Raw genomic sequence first — 21,398 nt, forward strand, 5'->3', positions numbered from 1 at the left:
TATAGTGTTGCCTGGTTAGTTCCTTTATTGCTTTCTTCTTTCCCTGGTCTTTATTTTTCCCTTTTTTACTGTAGAGGTAACATCAGTGACATTTTCATTAGTGCAATAGACTTTCTAAATCTTGCTGTGTCACAGGCCTAACTCACATCTCTTCTGATGGAAAAAATGAAAAATTCATGATAAGAACCTAGGTATTCTCAGTGCAATATAAAGCTTCAGTTTCCTACAATAGGATTGTTTTGCAGACATTTTTTTTCTAGGCTCCTCCCACATTCTATTGTTGAGGTACTGGGGTTTTAGGCCTACCATCTTGTGCTATCTGGTTAGGCCTTTCTTCTGGTGGATGCACCTGATGAAAACCAAGTGGTAATAGACAACTAGAAAACACTCCCGTTGGGAAATGGGGAACTAGTCTAAGATGTTAGCTCTAGTCTAAGATGTTAGCTCAATGGTAAGTGTTCAGAGAAGAAATCAAGTACCAAATTTACATTCTGGAAATGAGCTGTTAAAAAGGCTGTGCTTCACTTTCAGAGCAAGCTTTGTTTAGCCCCTACCAGCTCAGGTATAGGCAGAAAACCCAACTGTGGTCCTGGGTTCAAAAATCTTGGATGGAAATTACAGGCTTTCTTGACAGCAAGACCAGGATGATTTAACTTCTTGGCTGGTTTAGTCACAGCTTAAAATAACTCTTGCCCCACATACAGAGAAATAAGAACGTTTAAAATATTATAATGTCGTGGTTACTGAGGGTTTCTTTTGTAAATGGATGTAATGTCATAGACGCAAGAGAGAGAAATGTTCCAGTGGTCTTTTAGATAAAACCAGATACTCTTGTACTTGAGTAATTTTCCTCCCTGCACACGGGTAATAATAAGCCCATTGCCCATCCCCTGACTGTGACTCGCCTGAATCCACAGCTTTGATTGGAAACTCTCAACCCCTGACCAGCCTTGGAGCACTGATTACGAAGGCACCCCACACACTTCCTTCATAAACATTTGGCAGATCAGGAAGTGCTGAAAAGCAATGCCCCTGGGTCTCAGAAGAGAATACTGGTGGGAGAAGAAATAGAACATTTTCCCTCTTGCAGCTGTCAAAGAGTGATTATGTCAAATGGGTTTTCAAGGAGCCACGAAGTAATTACAGGGTAACTTCTTGACATTATTTTCCAATGTTTGACTCAGCAGATGATGATTAATTGATGCGTATTATTTTATGGCTCTCTGAAACTTTGTTTGATACTTCAGATAGAGGCAGGGCTAAGTCTTCACTTAGGCTAACATAACAAAGTTGCCTTAAATTTTAACATGTTAACTCTTTCTTTGTAATAGATGATTTCCTAAACTAACTGGTCTTCTGGTTGCTAATAGAGACTATGTTTGAGCTAACTTTTCATGTAAATTTAAAAAAAGTCATGTGCTTTCCAAGTAGCGTTTCATTCTTTTACTAAGATGTTATTGTTAATTTTCTGTGGCTATTGTGAAAATTAAATGAGTTACATAATGAAAAGAGCTTACTAGTTGGCACATGGTAAATGCTCAGTAAATATCAGCTATATTAAAACATGACATAGGAATCATTAAGCTCAGAAAGATATTTTTTGTATTCTATCTCAAATGTGGTCCTTTTGGCAGAGAGGAATTTGAACACCCAGCTCATTTTCTTATGTAGTTATGTTACATTAGTGCTGGTCTATCTATTGATTTATATCTTTTTACAAATTTTAGTTCAAGTTAAAATAGTTGGGAGTAATTAAATACAGTTGGGGACTTGAAATACATATGTATATATCCTTTTCCAGGGTATATTTTATATATGAATGTCTATTATTTGATTCCAAGCAAGTAATTGATTCAGGTAAGCCAAGATCTGGACATTCATGACTGATGCAATAGAAATGAAGAAAGATTAATCAATATAGTAAATAATACATATCGTGAAACTTTTACTGAATTTGTAAGCTTTAAGAGTATTTTTTTTCCAATCCAAGTTGTAAATGATATGTTTCGTGATCTTAGGGTTTTCATAAGTTTGTATACGAAAAGATGTTTTGTAGCCAGAATGTTTCTCATAAGAAAAATGGAAGTGTCTGACATTATGGGAATTTGTAACACTTTGTGCTTAGCCTAAATTAAAAAACAGTCAAGTTTTATTTTTGCCTTTGTTTCATGCCAAGTAAGTTGTATATGCTGACCCTAAACTGTTCATTAAAAAATAATTATACTGAGCATGATAATGTCATATGAATGACTTGATATAGCATGAACCACTAATATTTGATTAACTTTTGAAAACATGCTTACATATAGCTTATGCAAGTAAGTGCTTTTGAGTAGAATTTTTTTAAAATTCAGGTATCAATATTTTATTCAAAAGTATTATTTTTCCTAAATTTAAGAGAAATCTTTTAGAATCAAAGATCTTGCTATAGTGGGATCCCACCATGCCCTTTTACATACCGAATGCATTCATCTGTCTGGTGGTGTGTCTGTGTGCCGTGATTTGTAAATAAATGTGTGTTTTGTAAACAAATGGAGTAGGTGAGCTGTTTGTAAGCTGTGCTGCTTCTGCCTGCCAACTAGATATATTATCAACATTCCAGGTACAAAAGATGTTTAACCAGTTCAACTAAATAGTCCTCCTTTGTCTCCACACGTGTTTCACAAAGAAAAGATGCTGCTGCTCTCATGGTAACAGAAGGATGGTAGTCTAGGGTTTGCAGTGCCATCTTCATTATGTGTATGCTGAATGAAAAGAAACCAAGTATTCAACTGTGGGCTGCTGTATGGTTGTGAGGGTTTTTGTTTTGTTTTTTTTTTTTTTCTGGTGTTGGTTGAGGTTTCCATTGATATAATATTTTAAACTTTCAAAAAACCATCTGTTTATCGGAAGCACAGGGAGTACATCCGTCTGTTGACTTTAGTAAATGTATTGCAAATAGCAGATGGCTTAGCATTAGGTTTGCTCTTCTGTAGGAATTTGTTGCTTCTAAAAGTAACAACTTCATCTTTCAATATTAACTCATTTAGGACATTTGGACTGAGGTTTGATTTCATTCTAAAATAAAGCTTTCATTGGCAGTCTGACTTAAGCTCTCCATTTATACCCTAATTCTAATATTGTCCTATTGTATGGTAATTATCTGCTTACTTGCCAATGTCCTTAGCAAACAAGGTAGTGACTTCGTCTTATTCATTATTGCCTCCCCAAGATCAATTAACACAAGTATGTTGAATGAATGAAGTAGGGGTGTGTGTGTGTGTGTGTGTGTGTGCGAAAATCCAGAAGAAACATCCAGAGATGCTGTAAATTCCTCTGATTTAAGGATTGGTGAAATTCAGCTGTTTTGTGAAAGCTCTCCTCCCATTTTTAAATAAAGGTTGCTAATAGGTTTCCAACAAAAAAGGTCAGAAACCTAGACTGCTAATTTACTGTTTATGTTTGCATATATTAAACTAGGACCCTAAATGAAAATATCAGAGTAGCATGTTAATCACAATTTGAGGTCAAGTCAATTAGAAAACATTATAAGTAAGTTTGCTGTTATTTCCAACTTCATATAATGGCATCATTGTCTCTGGGGCACGTATGTTTTCAAATATGAGCATCGTTAGGTTCTTATGAACAACTGTGTACCATCTAGTGAATTTACATACATAAATACCACTAATTAACATTCGGTTATTATTTTGCATTTCACTGCTATTTACTAACAGATTTCAAGACAATAGACAATTTTGTAACCTCGATTTTATAAAAACCACTAGTATTTTTGGTCCCTAGCAACCATTTAGTATGTAAATTAGGTATTCTCAGGCTTAATGTACTTCATTTTTATAAAACAAATACATCATTAATCTGATTAAGTTCTTGGGTGGGAGTGCTGTCCTCAGATCATTGTGGATCATTTATTGTTGGGCATGCATCCAAAAAAAAATTTCAAGCATGGCACTTACAGTCTAGATTTAGGAGAATTGTTGAAACCCCCTAAATGACATTTTCCATAAGAATAGAAAGGCACTGCTTACTTACAATTGCCAGCATTACCTAAAACTTAATGTTCTTATCCTTAATTACAACTCAGTTTGATGATGATTCAGTGCCTGAAATTATGCCATGTTTTGCTTTGATGTTATAAAATGTATAATGAAATAAAGGTGATCCGAGTGAATCAAAAATAGATTCTGGCTTTCCAGTAGTGACTTAATCACTGTGTTTCTGAATTCACAACTTGCTTGACTGTCATGGCTATTATTTGGTGTGTCTTTAGCTTTTAGTCAAATTTACTACTTAAGAAGTGAGAATGTTTAATTTTAAGGTTAAGGAAAGTTCATGGTGTTTTCATTCACATAGCAGAAGGACCTTTTAAAGAAAACTGAAAATTATTTGAATTCTGCCTTTTTAGTTCATAGTTTACAAAGTTGTATATCTTCCTTTTGGAGGTAGTCTTTGTCTAATGGAGCACAACATAATAATGGTTTTCATTTACTGAATGTCTCCCATAGTACCTCATTCTTTTGCCTAGAAATCCTGTGAAATTGGTTATGTTTATACCTATTTTGCAAATGATTAAACAAAGGCTCTGTGAGGTTAAGTAGACACCCAGGGGCATTACAGATAGCTTGTGCTTAATCTAGGAATCAAACCCAGTTCTTTTTTTTTTTTTTTTTTTGAGACAGTCTCCCTCTGTCACCCAGGCTGGAGGGCAGTGGTGTGATCTCAGCTCATTGCAACCTCCACCTTCCGGGTTCAAGCGATTCTCGTGCCTCAGCCTCCTGAGTAGTTGGGACTACAGATGTGTGCCAACATGCCCGGCTAATTTTTTTTTATTTTTAGTAGAGGCAGGGTTTCACCATGTTGGCCAGGCTGGTCTCGAACTCCTGACCTCAAATGATCTGCCCGCCTCAGCCTCCCAAAGTGGTGGGATTATAGGCATGAGCCCCCGCTCTGGCCAAACTCAATTCTTACTCCAGAGCCTCTGCCTCCTCAGATAGGGCAGATAAAGAAAGGGGACACCAATTTCCAAGGTGTGCTAGGCTGGGATCATTTCAGACAGGGATTCAGAAACTTTTTCTGTAAATAGTAAATATTTTAGGTTTTAAGGGCCACACGGGGTCTTTGTCAAATATTCTTATTTTTAATTTTTTTTTTTTTACAAACTTTAAAACCACTCTTAACTCCAGAGCCATACAAAAACGTTCTGAGGGCCAGATTTGACCAAAAGTCCTTAGTTCGCCAACCTCAGATTCAGGACAGTGTCAGTAAGCCCTATAGCTATCTATTCTCTCAGGACTATGTGATTATAGTCAATAATAAAATAATTTATATCCATAATAATGACTTTTAAACACTAAGAAAATGAATAAATTATGGTTCTCTATGCCCTATTTAAGAAGGCTTGCAAGTATTACATCTTAGATTTTCATCAAAAAAATAAAAATAAGGTTTTAGTGTTTATAATGATATTTTAGGTACCTGAAAGATCCAACTTTTTGAAACACTTCATTTCATAACAGATAAAATGAAAGGTATTATTACAAGTGGATTTTGACAGTTACAGAATTTATAACATACCATTTTAGTTTCATACCTGAGTGTTTAATTTTATTTTTAAAAATCTTACCTCCTTGATATTTGAGTGCTTACTATTTTGTCCACAGCTTTTTGATATTGCAGACTGTTGGTTCCTTCCCCCAACCCCAACAGTATACATTTTATTGAAGAATACAAAGGAATAGCTGAGAAAATGGTTCTTTATCCTTCTTAAGAAAAAGTATTTTATAACAATAGGTATCAGTTATCTGAGATTTTTGCTGATAGATTAGTGTTTATATACATATGAATGTTTCTTTTTCCAACTCCTTAATTCATTAACAATGTATTTTTGACAGGCTAAAGTGAATCAGACTTCTGCTTCAATCCCTTTGCTTAAAGAGGCCCCAAGCAGGGTTTCTGGCAGATAGTTGTTCTGTTGGGGAATAGGGGATGGCAAGGGACACGGGGCCGTCAAACCAGTAGTTGAAAATGTTTTTTATTTAATTCCTTTATGTCCATGTTTTTCTAGTTTCTTTGTTTTTCTTCAAGCCATTAATAGTGCTCGTTTGAAAAAGTCAAAGAAAGGCTGATCATGGTAGCTTACGTCTGTAATCCTAGCACTTTGGGAGGCCGAGGCGGGTGGATTATTTGTGCCCAGGAGTTTGAGTCCAGCCTGGGCAACGTGGTGAAATCCCCGTCTCTACAGAAATTACAAAAATTACTTGGGTGTGGTGGTGCATACTTGTAGACCCAGCTACTCGGGAGGTTGAGGTGGGAGGATTGCTTGAGCCCAGGAGTTTGAAGCTTCAGTGAGCTATGATTGAGCCACTGTACTCTGGCTCAGGCAACAGAGCAAGACCCTGCTACCAAAAAAAAAAAAAGTATGATCAAACAGGATTCAGATTCAGAGAACTACTACCTTCTCTGAGTCTTCTTTTGCATGTTAGCTCCTCCAGAGATCCACCAAGTAATGTGTGTTTTTTTTTCCTGCCACCTCTATTGGTTTTTTAATAAAGTAAAAAATATAGACAGCTTCTTGTTGAATTGTTCTAAGCTCTTTACATGTATTAATTTACATTAGCTTGGCAGGAACTCTTTGAGGAAGGTACTTATAGCCCCATGAGGAAACTAAGGCACCAAGAGGTTAAGTAATTTCTTAACTAGATCAAGGTCACTCAGCTAGTAAAATGGGGAACTGGGATTTGAACTCAGGCAGGCCGGCTCCAGTGTTCATGCTCTTAACCATTCCTCTAAACTCTCTCTCCAATATAACAGTAGACTTGCATCTTCCTACTATTAAATTCAATATCAGTGAATTCGTTTCAGTAAAACAACATTATTCATTACATTACATTGATGACTTCAGTTTGAATTTAACTGGTTTTGAAATTTCGTTTGTGTTCAGTTTGTAAATTTGTTTTGGTTTCATGGTTATATAAAAGCTATAAATTTGAGCAAGTTTTACTTGTGTTTGTACATAATAATTATAATTACAAAAATAATAAGAGTTAATAGAGTAGTCCTCAACAATTATAAATTTTTTCCTATTCATTTACATAATATTACTTAAGTTTAGGAAACACTAGTCTGTGACATAAAGTTAGACTCTTAATACAGTACAGCGTTCCTTAAAGATATGCTCCCTGCCTGTCTTCAGTTTGATTTCTCACCATTTCCACCTTTATACTTCTTGACACTGAACTACTCAGGTGTGCTTTTTTTTGTTTGTTTTTTGTTTTTGTTTTGAGACAGAGTCTCACTCTGTCGCACAGGCAGGAGTGCAGTGGCATGATCAAGGCTCACTGCAGCGTTTGCCTCCCAGGTTCAAGTGATTCTCCTGCCTTAGCCTGTGAAATACCAGGTGTGCTTTTTTGTTTGTTTGTTTCAACTCACCCTTGCATAGGACTGTCTCCTTTTATCTGCCCCTCCTTCTGGGAAAATGGACACGGCATCCCCTTAACCCCTTGCCTGAGCTTGGTTGGTGCCCTTTTTTGGTAACCGCATAGTGTCCTGTGCACCCTTCTCTCATTTTACTCAATACATTGTTTTATAATTGTTGTACCAGTTTTCATTAAACTGATGACTTAAGCAAAGGGACAGGTACAGAAGAAACAGCTATAGTGAAAAGTAACCATACTTTCCTGGCCAGTTGGTTTCATTTTCTTGAAGCCACCATCTTTTTTTTCTCGCTGTCTTTTAGAACCCAAATTGAAACCACCATCACTTGTTATTAAAACATTAAGAACTCTCATTGGGACACAGTTTATTATACTACATTCTTTTTTGTATGCCTGGATCCTTCTCTTACCACCCCAGTGACTATCCTACAATTAATCCTCTCTCTGTCTCCTACATCCTTAATTCCTCCTTCTCTGTAGAGTCATTTCCATCAGCAAACAAACATGTAGTACTTCCCTTCTTAAAAATAATTCTCTCTTGACCCCATTTCCAATCTAGTTGTTGTTCCACTTCCCTACCAGCCACCTCCTCTTTTGCTTCCTTTTTATAGAAAAACTTTTTGGTAGAGTTGGTTTTGTTGCGTCCCCTCACATTCTTTCTGCTGATGCTAGATTCAAGAAATGCCAATATGCTGGGATGACTTACATCCATCTGAAAACTTTTCCAGGGCTTGTGAGTGCTGTAAGTCAGGAAATGTCAGGAGCCAACAACAGAGTTACTGAATGAAACCCCTGAAGATAAACATTTTCTACTTGGAGACAAAGGTCTCATTGGCAGGCTCAAGCCCCTCATCTTTTCTGACAGTGCCTCCATCTCATGGGATATGGCTTCTTATGGCGCAGGTCAGAATGAGAAAGGAGAGTGCTTAGAGGTAAAGAGTATTGAATTGGAAAGGGTTTTGTTTGTTGTTGTTGTTTGTTTTTACTTATACAGGTCTTATAAAAATGTACTCATTTGAGCTGGACTTGGGATGCTGCATCCTCTAGTCTCAAGATTCTAGTGCAGCCCATGATTTCCTTGAGTTTCCTGAGGTTCTGAAAGCCAACTTGGGCTCTTTATGTAACCTTGGGACCTCAGGGAAATCACACAAAGAATGGGTCTTGATAGCAGTAATAGAAAATATAGTCTTATTTTATTTTTTGAATGAAGAACCCAACATTCAGGTTGTCCCCAGGGCACCATGCTAGTAAATACTAGTAAATGTCAATGCTGGCATTTGAAAACCAGATCCTACCTCATAGCATGTGCTCTTCCCACACTTCTACCTATAAAAGATACAGAAACACTTGAAGTCTTAAGCTGCACTATCCAATATGGTAGCCACTAACTCTGTGGCTTTTTAAATTCTAAATTTAATGAATTATGATAAAATTTAATTTAAATCAAAATTTCAGCTCCCCATTTCACATTTCAATGCACATTTCAAGGGCTCAGTAGCCACATATGGCTACTATATTGGACAGGAATGATATAGAGTATTTCTATCAGAAAAATGTATTAAGACAGTGCTACTTCCCTTCTAAGACATTCATTTTTCACAGAAGTATCACATACTCTTAGAATTCTGTGCTATCGGTATTGATTGTAATTATAGAACCTTTTATCCCTTTTTAAAAAATTATCCATTTTGAATATCTTAGCATTATTTTTCACAGAATCCCTCTTTTACTTGGTGTAGTCAGAATTCTCCATCTTCTTAGCTTACATTTTCTCTTTTCTTAAAATGGCCTGTTTTGAATTAGCCTTGCCACCCCTACTAATTTGAATTCCACATCATGAAATGAAAGTTCATACTTTGTGCTTACCTGGCCAGCACCTGAGGGAATTCACCTGTTAGATCATATTCTTCCCCTTAATATATTCCTTTGGTTCCTCTTCCTTAACATTTTTTCCCCCTAACTTATTTGGTGTCTGTTAAATATCAGAACACTTTTCCTGTAACTCAATATATGTTTATATGCAAGTCTTTTTTTCAGTTTGAGGTGTCTGGATACTTGAAGTTCTTGCCTTTTCATTTGACTTGCTGGAAAATAGTTATTCTTTCCCTGCATCATGAGTTTTCAGGATTAGAAGGTTTTTTTGACCTTTAAATTATGACTAATAATTTGCCTAAATCAGTATTGCTGGGTGATAACATCTAGGATAATAAGTGAGTTACAGGTTCACAGTGATGACTCGGAATTAATCCGTAGCCTGTGTCATCAAGCTTGCAAATAGAGGAGTCTTTAGAACTAGGACTCTATCTGCTTTCTCTCATGGCACACGGCATAGTACCAAGCATTTCATCTTGTGCACTCAATAGATGTAGATGATTAACTATATAAAAAGGCTGCACTATCTTAGGGTAGGGTTAACTATCTCTTGATACTTCTTTTTTTTTTTAACCCAACACAGAGTGAATAATATAGTGCCTTTGAATATCTTTCAGATTAGTTCATTGATATGTATAGATATAATTTCAAATTTAGAAAGTGCTTAGTCTTCTGCCATATCACTCTGTAGGTATGTATTCTCCTTATATAACTAGTTGTACTGTGGAAGGTGATTTGGAGCCTTACAGCTTTAAATCGTTCTTGCCTTTTTTATGTTTATTCTATAAGGAACCACAGTTTTCTGTGCATTTTGACATGGTAACTTTTATACTTGAAATAATATAATGGCAAGGAAAATACCCTCTTTTATCTAGACTTCTAAGGTTTAAGCTATGTTTTTTGTTTTTTCATTTTCTTTCGGCACCTGCAGTATGCAGCTATATACAAGGCTGATGGAGAGCAAAATAGGCTGCCCTGTAGCACTTTAAAGAAAAGATATTGGCCGGGCGCGGTGGCTCATGCCTGTAATCCCAGCACTTTGGGAGGCTGAGGCGGGCGGATCACAAGGTCAGGAGATCGTGACCACGGTGAAACCCCGTCTCTACTAAAAATACAAAAAAATTAGCCGGGCGTGGTGGCGGGGGCGCCTGTAGTCCCAGCTACTCAGGAGGCTGAGGCAGGAGAATGGCGTGAACCCGGGAGGCGGAGCTTGCTTGCAGTGAGCCGAGATCGCGCCACTGCACTCCAGCCTGGGGGACAGAGCGAGACTACGTCTCAAAAAAAAGAAAAGAAAAGAAAAGATATTGGGTTGGTCTTCAAATTGGCCCTTGAGAAGCAGGTAGCTCCCTTGCTGCTAAACAGATGTGCTGGTAGCAGCTTGGGAATAAAGAGCATCAGCAGAGTCTGACCCAAATACTCATCTTTACCCGAGCAAGACTCCAGTCTGAGAGAAAAAGAACTGCTTAGATAAGGTGAATGAAAGAGACGTATGTATGACTCAGTTCTTTCATTTGCCTTGCAAACACATCAGTGGCTCTAGTGGAGCATAGGTCAGAAGCCCAAGAGCATTGGTTATCATTTCCTATGGAGTTGTGTGTGTGTGTATATACACACACGCACACACACACACGAAGCAAAACTATATACATAAAAATGATATCTCTCTCTCTATACATACATATACATATACATATTTTACGTCTGCTCATTTTGCTTTGTTAGTCTAATACCAAGTTTTCTTTGAGTATGGCACCCTTGTAGTCCTTCACAGAACAGACTTGAAACCTGTGATTTCTAGGCACTAAACATCATCTCTTGCTACTAAGCCATATTATATCCCTTACATTCTCAGGTCAAACCTTTTGATAACTCCTTGCATTTCCATATAATGTTACCTCTGCCTTCAAGGTCTCCTCTTAATTCTCTCACAGACTTCTACTAATGTTTCTAAATACAATTGAAATGCTACCTTCTTGTTAAAGCATTTCCAAATTCCTTCAGGCCAGTGGTTCTATCCCTTGTGCTCCCAAAGTACTTAGTTTGTCCTGCTGTTACAGCACTAGGCACCTGCTGTAATTGTCACTTTATTTTTCTGTCATCCCTCTCTCTGATGAGCTGCTGGAGCAGGGATTGTTTTCATATCCTTAACATCTAGCACAGACCTAGACTTTGTAATAGGTGCTCAATAAATGAGTGACTGCAAGAATAAATGAATGAATAAAATATACCACCTCATGTTTGAAACGTGCTTGAATTCTTCCAACCAGCCTTTTCTTTTGTGCTGCTTTTCTTTATCTTCTTCCTTTCTGCACGTTCTTCTGTCCTACCTGGTAGATTTTAGAGCTTAGGAAATACGTGTTTGAAGATTTAAAATATAGTTCTTTGAACTCCTTAGAGGAAAAGTCTATGAATAAATAATTAGACTCATTTCACATCAAAATCTAAAGTGTGAAAAAATGTTCGTATCATTTGGTGCTTTATTCACTTGTATGGTAATCTAATGGCATATCCATTGTTAACACTGAACTATACTGAAATATTTTACTCTCGGGGCTTTTCATCTGACAAAGGAGGCTTTTTGAAAATGAAAAAGCACAGTTCCTGTCCCTGGTATGCTACAGGGAAATTTATTAGTTTTGTAGTGCATGGGTTAATATTACCATGTTTTTTTATATTGAATATTGCTTGAAAAAAATTACTATTAATATCACTGCAGCATATATATATATAAGTCCTGTCATCTTTGGGGTATGTAAATCAGGAATGTTGCTGAAGAACTACTTAGCATTTTCTTGGGGGTGAAGTGCTTAGTTTTGGAATTTAATTGTAGGTTTTACATTTAAGCTGTTCAGTATTACTCTTCTAAAGGTTCTATAAATTTCTTGCTTTGTAGTTTAACAGGTTTAGTCACCACAGTTGAAAGGCATCATCCTCATAATGAAGCCAGAGAAGAATAAAGGTTGATCATGCAGGGCTGGCTGGCTGTGACATTGAACAATAGAGCTTGACTTCTTCATGTCTGTTAAATTAGACTATGGGGTGTGCTTATCTTGCTGCAATGATACTGAATTGTAACAAGAAAATGTTATGTTGTGCAGCTCTGCGAAGGGGGTGCATCTGTTCTCACCTCACACGTATGGCAAAAGCTTTAAAACACTACTGAAGCTGCCTAGTGGGCTTAAAGTCTAATGGCACAGAATTGGGCATAATAATGAAACAAAAATAAAGAAAAAGTGCAAAGGCCTTTAAAGGTCTTGTAAAATTTTATTTATAGCAGTCTTTTAAGGGTCTAAGGCAGATCACAAGAAGGGTGTGCTGGAAAAATTCCATCCTGAAGAGGTCTTTGAGGGAGATAAGTGTTACGGCCTGAAGGAAAAGTAAGAGGATGTGTTGCATAGGTGAGTGATTTATTCTAAACTTTTCTACACTTGTACTTGATACATACAACTCAATTATTTAAATATTGATAAAATACCTACTATGTTCCCAGCACCATGTTGGATACCATAGGAGATTTTGAAAGAGCATTAAATTTAGTTTTGCCTTGAGGAATTTAGTATTTTTTGAGGAGACAGAAGTGAAATCCATGAAATAATTTCTTAGAATTGTTGGATATGTGAATGACAGTATTATAAGCTGTCAAGATCATGTAAAATTTTGATTCTGTTATTATATGTATCATTCCCAGATGTGTCACATGAGCTTTTGATAGGCATACCTTTTATGTTTTTAAGTCTCTAATAAAAATGTTGAAAAGTCAAGGCCACGGTTAGGTTAGGGGCAAGAAAGAGCCTTCTGACACTTTCCATACTTGTTCTTCACACATGCTTTTTGTCTACTTTGGAACCTGCGTTATTTTCTAAATGTGTATAAGCCATAAATCAGTAATTTGTTACAAAATTTTATTGTGGATGTTAAGCTACTGTTCAGGTTATACACACACACATACATGTGGATTAATATTCTAGTTCTTTCAGAGCAATTATCCTGCAAATCCTGCCAGGTGATGGGAATAAATAGGGTGCCCATCACCTAGAGATTTCCTTTTTGAGAAAGTAGGAGCATGGGAGCTAACCAACGCCAAGCACCATGTACCAAAATCTTAGCAAGCATAACTATAGCTACCAGTTATCTGGGCATGTCACAAGACATCCAAGGAGGACTCAATTCCACGGCTTCACCTTAGCATTCGGCTTATGATAAGGAGTCCATGCAACCCTCCAAGACACATTTTTGCCCCAAATTCAATTCCAAGCTTCGGGCCAAAGCCCTAGGAAAGAAAACTGGATCTAAGGGATCCAGAGCAGATGGTGATAGAGGTTCAAAGGCACAGTGCAGGTGAGCATGGCTAGTTTCTGCCGATTAAGCCAAGCCTCCCATTTCATAGCTATAGGTCAAGCTAATATCCATGGCATAGATGAGGTCTCGGGAACTCCAAGGCTACTGACAGTAGCAGGGATAGAGACATAGGTGAGAGCAGATAACTCCTATTCTGTAGGCCCTCCCTGCTTCATGGGTACAAACTGCTTTGGCACCCATGAGTGGCACCTGTTGTGGTTTCCAGCACTCAGGGATGCAAGGATGTAAGAGGGAAAAAGGACTCACTTCCTTCTCTCCCTCACATACCCCGGGTCTTTGCTAGGAAGAAAAGGGAACCAGGGATGCCTGCTCCCCTTTTTCTAGATGAGTAGCCATTCATCTTCAGTTTTCACCCCTTTCGAATGCATCCTGAACCCCTGGGACTCCCGTGAAAAATGCCTTCTTTTTTCTTTTCTCCTCCTTGGTTCTCTCTCCACAGAGAGGTAATTGTGTCTCCGTACTATGGGACATTCCCCTAAGATGCACCCTCCAAAGTGGGAAGAGTTAATTTCCCAAACCTTAAACTGGTTGGCTTAGGATTGGGCTCAGGGGAAGTCCAACATGTTGGCAAAAGGGTAGTTTTTTAACCAGTTGGGCTTTTGGTCTTCCTTTCCCCATGCAAACTGGTAAAAGGCCTCAGGATTTTTGAGCTGTTCTCAGCCCCTTCCTCTTGTTTAGTTTTAAATACATGTTTTCTAATAACCCAGTTTGTCTCTTTTCACCTTCAGACCATCAAACTCCAAATGGTCTTGCCCCCGAAGTCTTGAAGTCTGGGACAATGACCCCTTCTGTCAGGAGCGCTTAGATAGGCCTCCGACTGCCGTTTTCCCCAAAACAAGACCCTCTGTCAGCAGGAAGCAGTTAAGATCTGTCTTCATCCTTATCTTTGTCCTTATTCTAATGTCAGTTAGATGTACTTTAGAGGGGGGAATGTGACAACCAAGTATAAAGGGGTCCCTGGAGAACCTCTGGGACTACAGGTGTGTGCCACCATGCCTGGCTAATTTTTTGTATTTTTAGTAGAGACAGAGTTTTGCCATGTTGGCCAGGCTGGTCTCAAATTCTTGACCTCAGGTGATCCGCCCACCTTGGCCTCCCAAAGTGCTGGGATTACAGGTGTGAGCCACCGTACCTGGCACCTGGCAACAGATATTTATTGAATGCCAGTTATGTGTCAGGTTCAGTTGTATTGATGATTCACTCTCAGAGCCTCCCAGAGTTGGTCTTTCCGCTATATACACACACACACACACACACACACACACACACACACACACATTTTCTTTTTTTAAAACAGAGTCTCGCTCTGTCACCCAGGCTGGAGTGTAGTGGTGCAGTCCTGGCCCACTGCAGCCTCCGCCTCCTGGGTTCAAGCAATTCTCATGCCTCATGCACCCAAGTAGCTGGTATTACAGGCACATGCCACCATGCCCAGCTAATTTTTGTATTTTTAGTAGAGACAGGGTTTTGCCATGTTGGCCAGGCTGGTCTTGAACTCCTGGCCTCAAGTGATCCACCTGCCTCTGCCTCCCAAAGTGCTGGGATTATAGGCATGAGCCACTGTGCCCAGCTTCTTCCCTTATACTCTCATTCACTTCAACAATGTAATTTCCAACCCAGAGGCCTCCATCTCGGTCTTCCACCACTCTGTATACCTTGTTGTGCTGCCACAGGGTCTGTGGTGTCAAAGCAGGCATCTCAGTCCAGCATTGAGTCCTTTTATCATCACAGTCTTTCTATCTAAAGTTTATCTTCTGTCATTCCTCATTATACCCACAAGATCTGGCCATACCTGTGTCATTACCTTTTTTGTTGTTATACATACACATAGTATGATTTACATCTGGGCTTTTCCTTATTCCTTTTCCACATTAGCATTTATGAAGGCAGTCTACACTTGGTTACCCAGGTATTATTTATTTAATGTAACTCATATTCGTGACAAGCTTATGTACACAAAATTTTGGTACATTGGACCATTTAAGACAAGAGTAAATAATCAATTTTAATTTATCTTTGTTTAAAGTTGGAGTTTTATTTAGTGGAGATATGATGTATCTATATATTGCTTTGTTAATGTTCAGATAAGGAAACTGAGATTCCTAGTGGTTAAGAGATTGGCACAGGACATTTGGCCAGTAAATAGAGAGAGGAGGATTAAAACTCACATTTTATAACTCATTGTCGAGTATGCTTTTCACTAGAGTAGTTGATTCCTTTTATTCTCCTCGTTTTATATAATTCTTTTATAATATCCCTAAAGGTAAAAGCTGTATTTTGTATCACACCCCTTCTCCAAATATTTATAACATTAGTGCATATGGTAGTTTTGGATAAACAGATTTAATTGCCACGTAGATGTATGTGAATATATCAGTCATAGTGGGATAGGTTATGTTGCAATAATAAACAGCCCATCCCCCCCAACCTCAGTGGCTTACAACACTAACGTTTCTTTCATGTTGCATGTTTATCTTGGGTTTATTGTGGCTGTGTTTCATGTTGTCTGCAAGCGGCAACCTGGGATCAATAAGCAACTTCTTGAACGCTTGTAGTGGATAGAAAAATGGCACGATAACCCATGTACTAATTCTGAAACAATATTATGTTTTCACATCTTATTGGCCAAAACAATTTACATGGCGAAGCCTGTTGTCAGTAGAGCATAAAAGTATAATCCTTCTGTAGGTAGGGGCAGCAAATATTTTTGAAAAATAATACTCCCCCCAAGAAATCTGTGATCTTAGATACAGAGTGTTGAGCAACTTGTATTTTCCAGTTTATGGCACAGTATCATCATTGGTCCCTGTCTGGCCACTTCATTTTTTAATTCATTTGTCTATTTGTTTTAATGTGTTCTTATAAAATGCATTCTATTGTTTGGGATATGTATTTTAATTTTAAATTTATAAGTGGTATTATGCTAGAGATTGTATTCTGTTTCTTGATTTTTTTTCACTTAACATTTATTACAAGATTTATTCGCGTTGCTGCATATTCATCCAGTTTGTTGCATCTGGTGAATATAGTTGTCTCTTGGTACATGTGGGGAACTAACCGGTTCTATACCAAAATCCACACACAGTTACGTCTGAAAGTTGACCCTGCAGAAACTGCCTATATGAAAAACACCCCACCACCCACTGTTCCTTATGCACGGGTTTGCATCTGGGGAATATTGTATTTTCCATCTGCCTTTAGTTGAAAAAAATCCACACATAAGTGTATCTGCAGAGTTCAAACCTGTGTTGTTCAAGAGTCAGCTGTCTATAGTATTGCATGATAAATATCCACTACACTTTACCTGTCCACTTTCCTAGAGGGTGTTCAATTCTGTGCTACAATAAATGGTGCTGTGCGAGAATTTCTTTGGGCTGTACACCTAGGTATAAGATTGCTGAGTCATGGGACATACATATATTTAACTATTTAAGTATTGCTTTCTTAATATTTTTACTAAGTCTTCAGAGCTTTTAAGCCTTATTATTAGAGTTTAGTAATTATGTATTCTATCTTGTAAGTTAACCTTACTAATTCTGTAAATAAAGTCTACCCAACTAAGAATATACATGTAACTAATATGACATCTAATTCACCTCTATAAACAGATTTTTCACTAATGATTATGTATATGCCTAAGTTATCAACTGTTATTCTGACGCATTATTTTGTATTGCTATAAATCAGTGAATGGATAAGCAAAATGTTGTATATTTATTCAATGAAATATTTTTCAGCAATAAAAATGAATGAATTAATGATACAACTTGGATGAACCTCAAAAACATTGTGCTAAGTGTAAGCATCCAGTCACAAAAGACTATTTTAAGATACCATTTATATGAACTGTCTAGAACAGGCAAATCTGTAGAGACGGTAGATTAGTAGTTGCCTCGTGCAGGAAACTAGGGAGTATGGACGGAATGGGGTTTCTTTTTGGGGTGATGAAAATGTTGAAAAATTGATTGCGGCGATGTTTGCACACCTGTGTAAATACACAAAAAACTATTGAGTTGTACCCTTTAACTGGGTGAACTAAATTTATGGCATGTGTGAACTTTATGGCATGTGAATTATGTCTTAATAAACTTGTTAAAAACAAAACAAAACTTCAATCAGATCATTTTCCAAGAAGCAGGTTAGAAATGAGTTAAATGTTGACCCCTTCATGTAGGGGGAACATTTTCTCCCCTTGTGAGAACCTGAAGGGGAAAGATGGGGCAGTTTTATTCCCAAACTCTATTCTCAAGTTATTTGAAAATAAACCCATACATGTTATTTCAACTAACCATCTCTGTGCTGATTTACCCTCAGCCCTGATAATTTGTTTAATTGTTTAGTTATCGTCAGGATATTTTTACTTGTTTAACCCACCACCAATTTTCTTCCGAGTTATCCAATTTCTGCTGTCCTTTTGGTTTTTATATCTCAGTAGTTTATCTCTCAATAAATCTTGGTGATCTCTTTTTTCTCATTTCTAGATCAACCTTTTATCATGTCATATCATATTATCTTAAAATTATTTTTCAAATGTGCTTCTTTTTACTCATTAGATTTTACACTGCCCAAAAGGAGAAAATAATTTCTTTCTTCAGTGTTTTAGAAACAATAGCATTGGCAGATGTATGGTAATTAATACTTGCTTAAAAACAGCAAGGAAATTTCTTCTTTCAACACCATTAAGGATCTGACATGAAATAACACTTTCATGAGTAAAAGAGATTCTGATATTTTATGTTCCTTAGTAAATCTTTTGGAGGGGATTAGTACTAGAAATTTTTCTGCTGTGGAGGACTGGTAAATTCAGTTCTGCTTTTTACATTGTTTTACATATGTCCTTTCATGATTTCTATAACATTTGTGTTTATCAAATAAGTTAAACTATAGTAGTTTTTAAGTTAAGTAGCAAAATCCATGATAACCCAGGATGCTCAAGTGACTTGACTGCTTCAGCCTGAGATGGGTCAGCTTTAGGGGTGAAGTTGTGAAGAGAAAGCCATCACACACACTTCATCAACACTGTGGAATGAGGGACCAATGCTTTTACTGAGCAGTGGATTTCCAGTGAGCATATAAACTAATTGGTGGGTGAACATGCCCCAGGAGCAATGATTTTAAGGTCATAGCAGGCTCAGTGAATAATGCTGACTTACACTGCATCTCACTGATAGCTGATCTTACCAATGAGCAGTTTAGAGGCATTCAAGCCTGAGCTCTCTTCCATGTGCCTTGAATGGCATGTCAGTGGTCACTGTTTTTGACATCCTTTATGTTTGTCCAGTCAGCTCTAAATCTTTAAGTTCAGCTTCAGAGTACTCAGGAAAGAAAAGAGAGAAGCAATTATTTTCAGTCATTGAGTTTTGAAGATCTTAGCGTTAATTATGCCAAACATTGTTGGTTCATCAACAAATACAAACCTTAAAAGGGGTTATGAAGCATTCTAAACTTGCTTAAACATAGTTTATGGTGATTAAGAGAATCTTGTTGACACTAATATATTTTTAGGTACATTTTCACCCATATATTTTCATATATAGTTTCAAAAGCAAATATTCAAATTAAAGCTAATTTCAATTTTGGTTAATAAATTTTGAAAAGCGTATTCACTTTTAATTAGCATATTCTTTCGTATTTGAAAAAAGAGGAATAAAAAGTGCAATTCACTACTTCTGTGTGGAGTCCAGAGTAATTTTGGGTGTGAAAAATATTTCAATAAAACAAAAATCACAATGTCATAGCTCTAGTAATGCTTTTAAAAAATTGATTTAATAGTGGGCTTTGAGATTTGGAGATATTCTCCCACTTAAATCTTTAATTTATCAAAGATTATTTGAGCATTAAAAATGTGCTTTGCCTATTGTTTTCCAACTCTCTGTGCTCTCTGACTTGTTGAAGTTTTGCAGGAAGTACCCAATCAAAGGATTTGAGGAAGCAGTACTGAACATTCTTTGGAAGTGTTCATCTGAGAAAATGAAAGTTAGAGGCTAAACTGGTATTCTTGTTTGCAACTCAAATTTTAAATCTAATTTCCCATGTAAATAAAATGAGCGAAAAGCACAAAGGATGTAAACTTCCTAAATCTGCCAGAATCTTGTGTGTTAATTAAAAAATAATTTTACTGTAGCAAAAGAAACACATTTAGTTCCTAAGGAAAATACCATGGGTGGTATTCTTTTGTTGTAGTAGAGGTTTGAAGTAGAATAGTTGTTTCTCATAATGTACATGTATTACAGTAGACACGATGTTGAATTTGAATAGTTTTCATTTCTGATACATTAATGATTAGAAAAATCATTGCCCTAATCCTTTTTTTGTAATTCAAAAACAAACTGAAAAGGTTTTTGTTTTTTGGAGGACCTGTTCTTTCCAAGAGGCTGGTGTGTTTCTACCTTTACTGTCCTAACCTTGCCTTTCAAATTAAGATATAGTAGTTAGAATCTACTGTAGAATTAATTTAGATTCAGTTGTCTCTATTAACAGAAAGTGATAAAGTTTTAAAAAATGCAGATGATCATTTATGAGAATCTGGCTGTAATCAAAAGCAGTAACTACTATCCTTATAAGTTCTTTATTCAGTAAAGTATTATCCTCTTTTTGCTATTCTTTGTTTCATTTATTCTTGTGAAATATATTTACCTTTTTATCAAAACTTTCTATTTTACATGGATAGATATGTGATAAAAGAAGCATGGTAAAATGTTAAGGATAGAATCTAGGTGGTAGGTATATGGGTCTTGTAAAATTTGCTTCTCTCACATTTGCTGTGTGTTTGAAATTTTCATAATAAAATTTTAGAGAAAAAAAGCTTTCTATTTTGATTGTAATAGCCCATAGCCAAAAACCTTATTCCATTTTTGAAAAAAAAAAAAAAAACCTAGATATTTTAATTTTCTTTTACTTATCTAACAATGAAAATACCATATAACATATATTGATAATATCACACATTTAGTGAGTTAGAAAATACAAAACTGGTTTTTAATTGTTAAATATGTATACTATATACCATTCATATTTTAGCTGGTGGTTTACAAAGCTAACTTAGGCATTATTTAAACTGAATTAGGGTAATTACATCAAAAGTAGATTCTTAGCCAGAATAATTTTCCGTTTTGTTAAAGGAGCCACGATGAAATGAAGTGTTTGGAGAGTTTTAGGAATAAAATGTGGGTGTGTGTTCTTTAACATAGAATGAATATGCTTTCCAGTGGACTTTGGAATGGGAAAAGTATCAATAAATAATGCCTATTAAGCTTCTAACTAGGCATAGTACCTATTATCTCATACTTGAGAGAGAATTTTTTCCTTAAATAAAAACAACCATTGCATTTTGGGGGTGCTTTTCTTATTGTTTTCATTCAACTGCTTGCCACATGTGTGCCTGACATATTGTTGAATCATAGAAATAATGTTTAAATATATGTGGGCTCTCCACCCACCCACCTCCTTTTTTAAAAAATAGATATTAAACACACAAAAAATATTACTATTGTTTCTTCCCTGAAATCTTTCATGGCAGCCTTGGCTTACAGAGTTTAATTTTGTTGAAATAGGAGTTTATAAGTGATTTTATCTTTGATATTCCAAAGTTAGAAAGCTAGAGATAATTTTTAAGTAAAATTTATCTTTAACCTTTGTATTATAATCTCTTTTTACATGACTCTGCAAGTAGCCTCTCTTTATTAATGAAAGACTAGTGGAAAAAATTTTACAAATCATTAACCTAGTTCTTGC

General features: G+C 36.6%; 1 protein-coding gene across 1 annotated transcript in view; it reads left to right on the forward strand.

Moving 5' to 3' along the window:
• CAMKMT (calmodulin-lysine N-methyltransferase) overlaps positions 1 to 21,398 on the forward strand; it is a 406,998-nt gene that overhangs the window by 70,170 nt on the left and 315,430 nt on the right. The window lies entirely within an intron of this gene.

The sequence above is a fragment of the Mandrillus leucophaeus genome, unplaced genomic scaffold, assembly GCF_000951045.1.
Source record: "Mandrillus leucophaeus isolate KB7577 unplaced genomic scaffold, Mleu.le_1.0 Scaffold190, whole genome shotgun sequence".
Taxonomy (NCBI): domain Eukaryota; kingdom Metazoa; phylum Chordata; class Mammalia; order Primates; family Cercopithecidae; genus Mandrillus; species Mandrillus leucophaeus.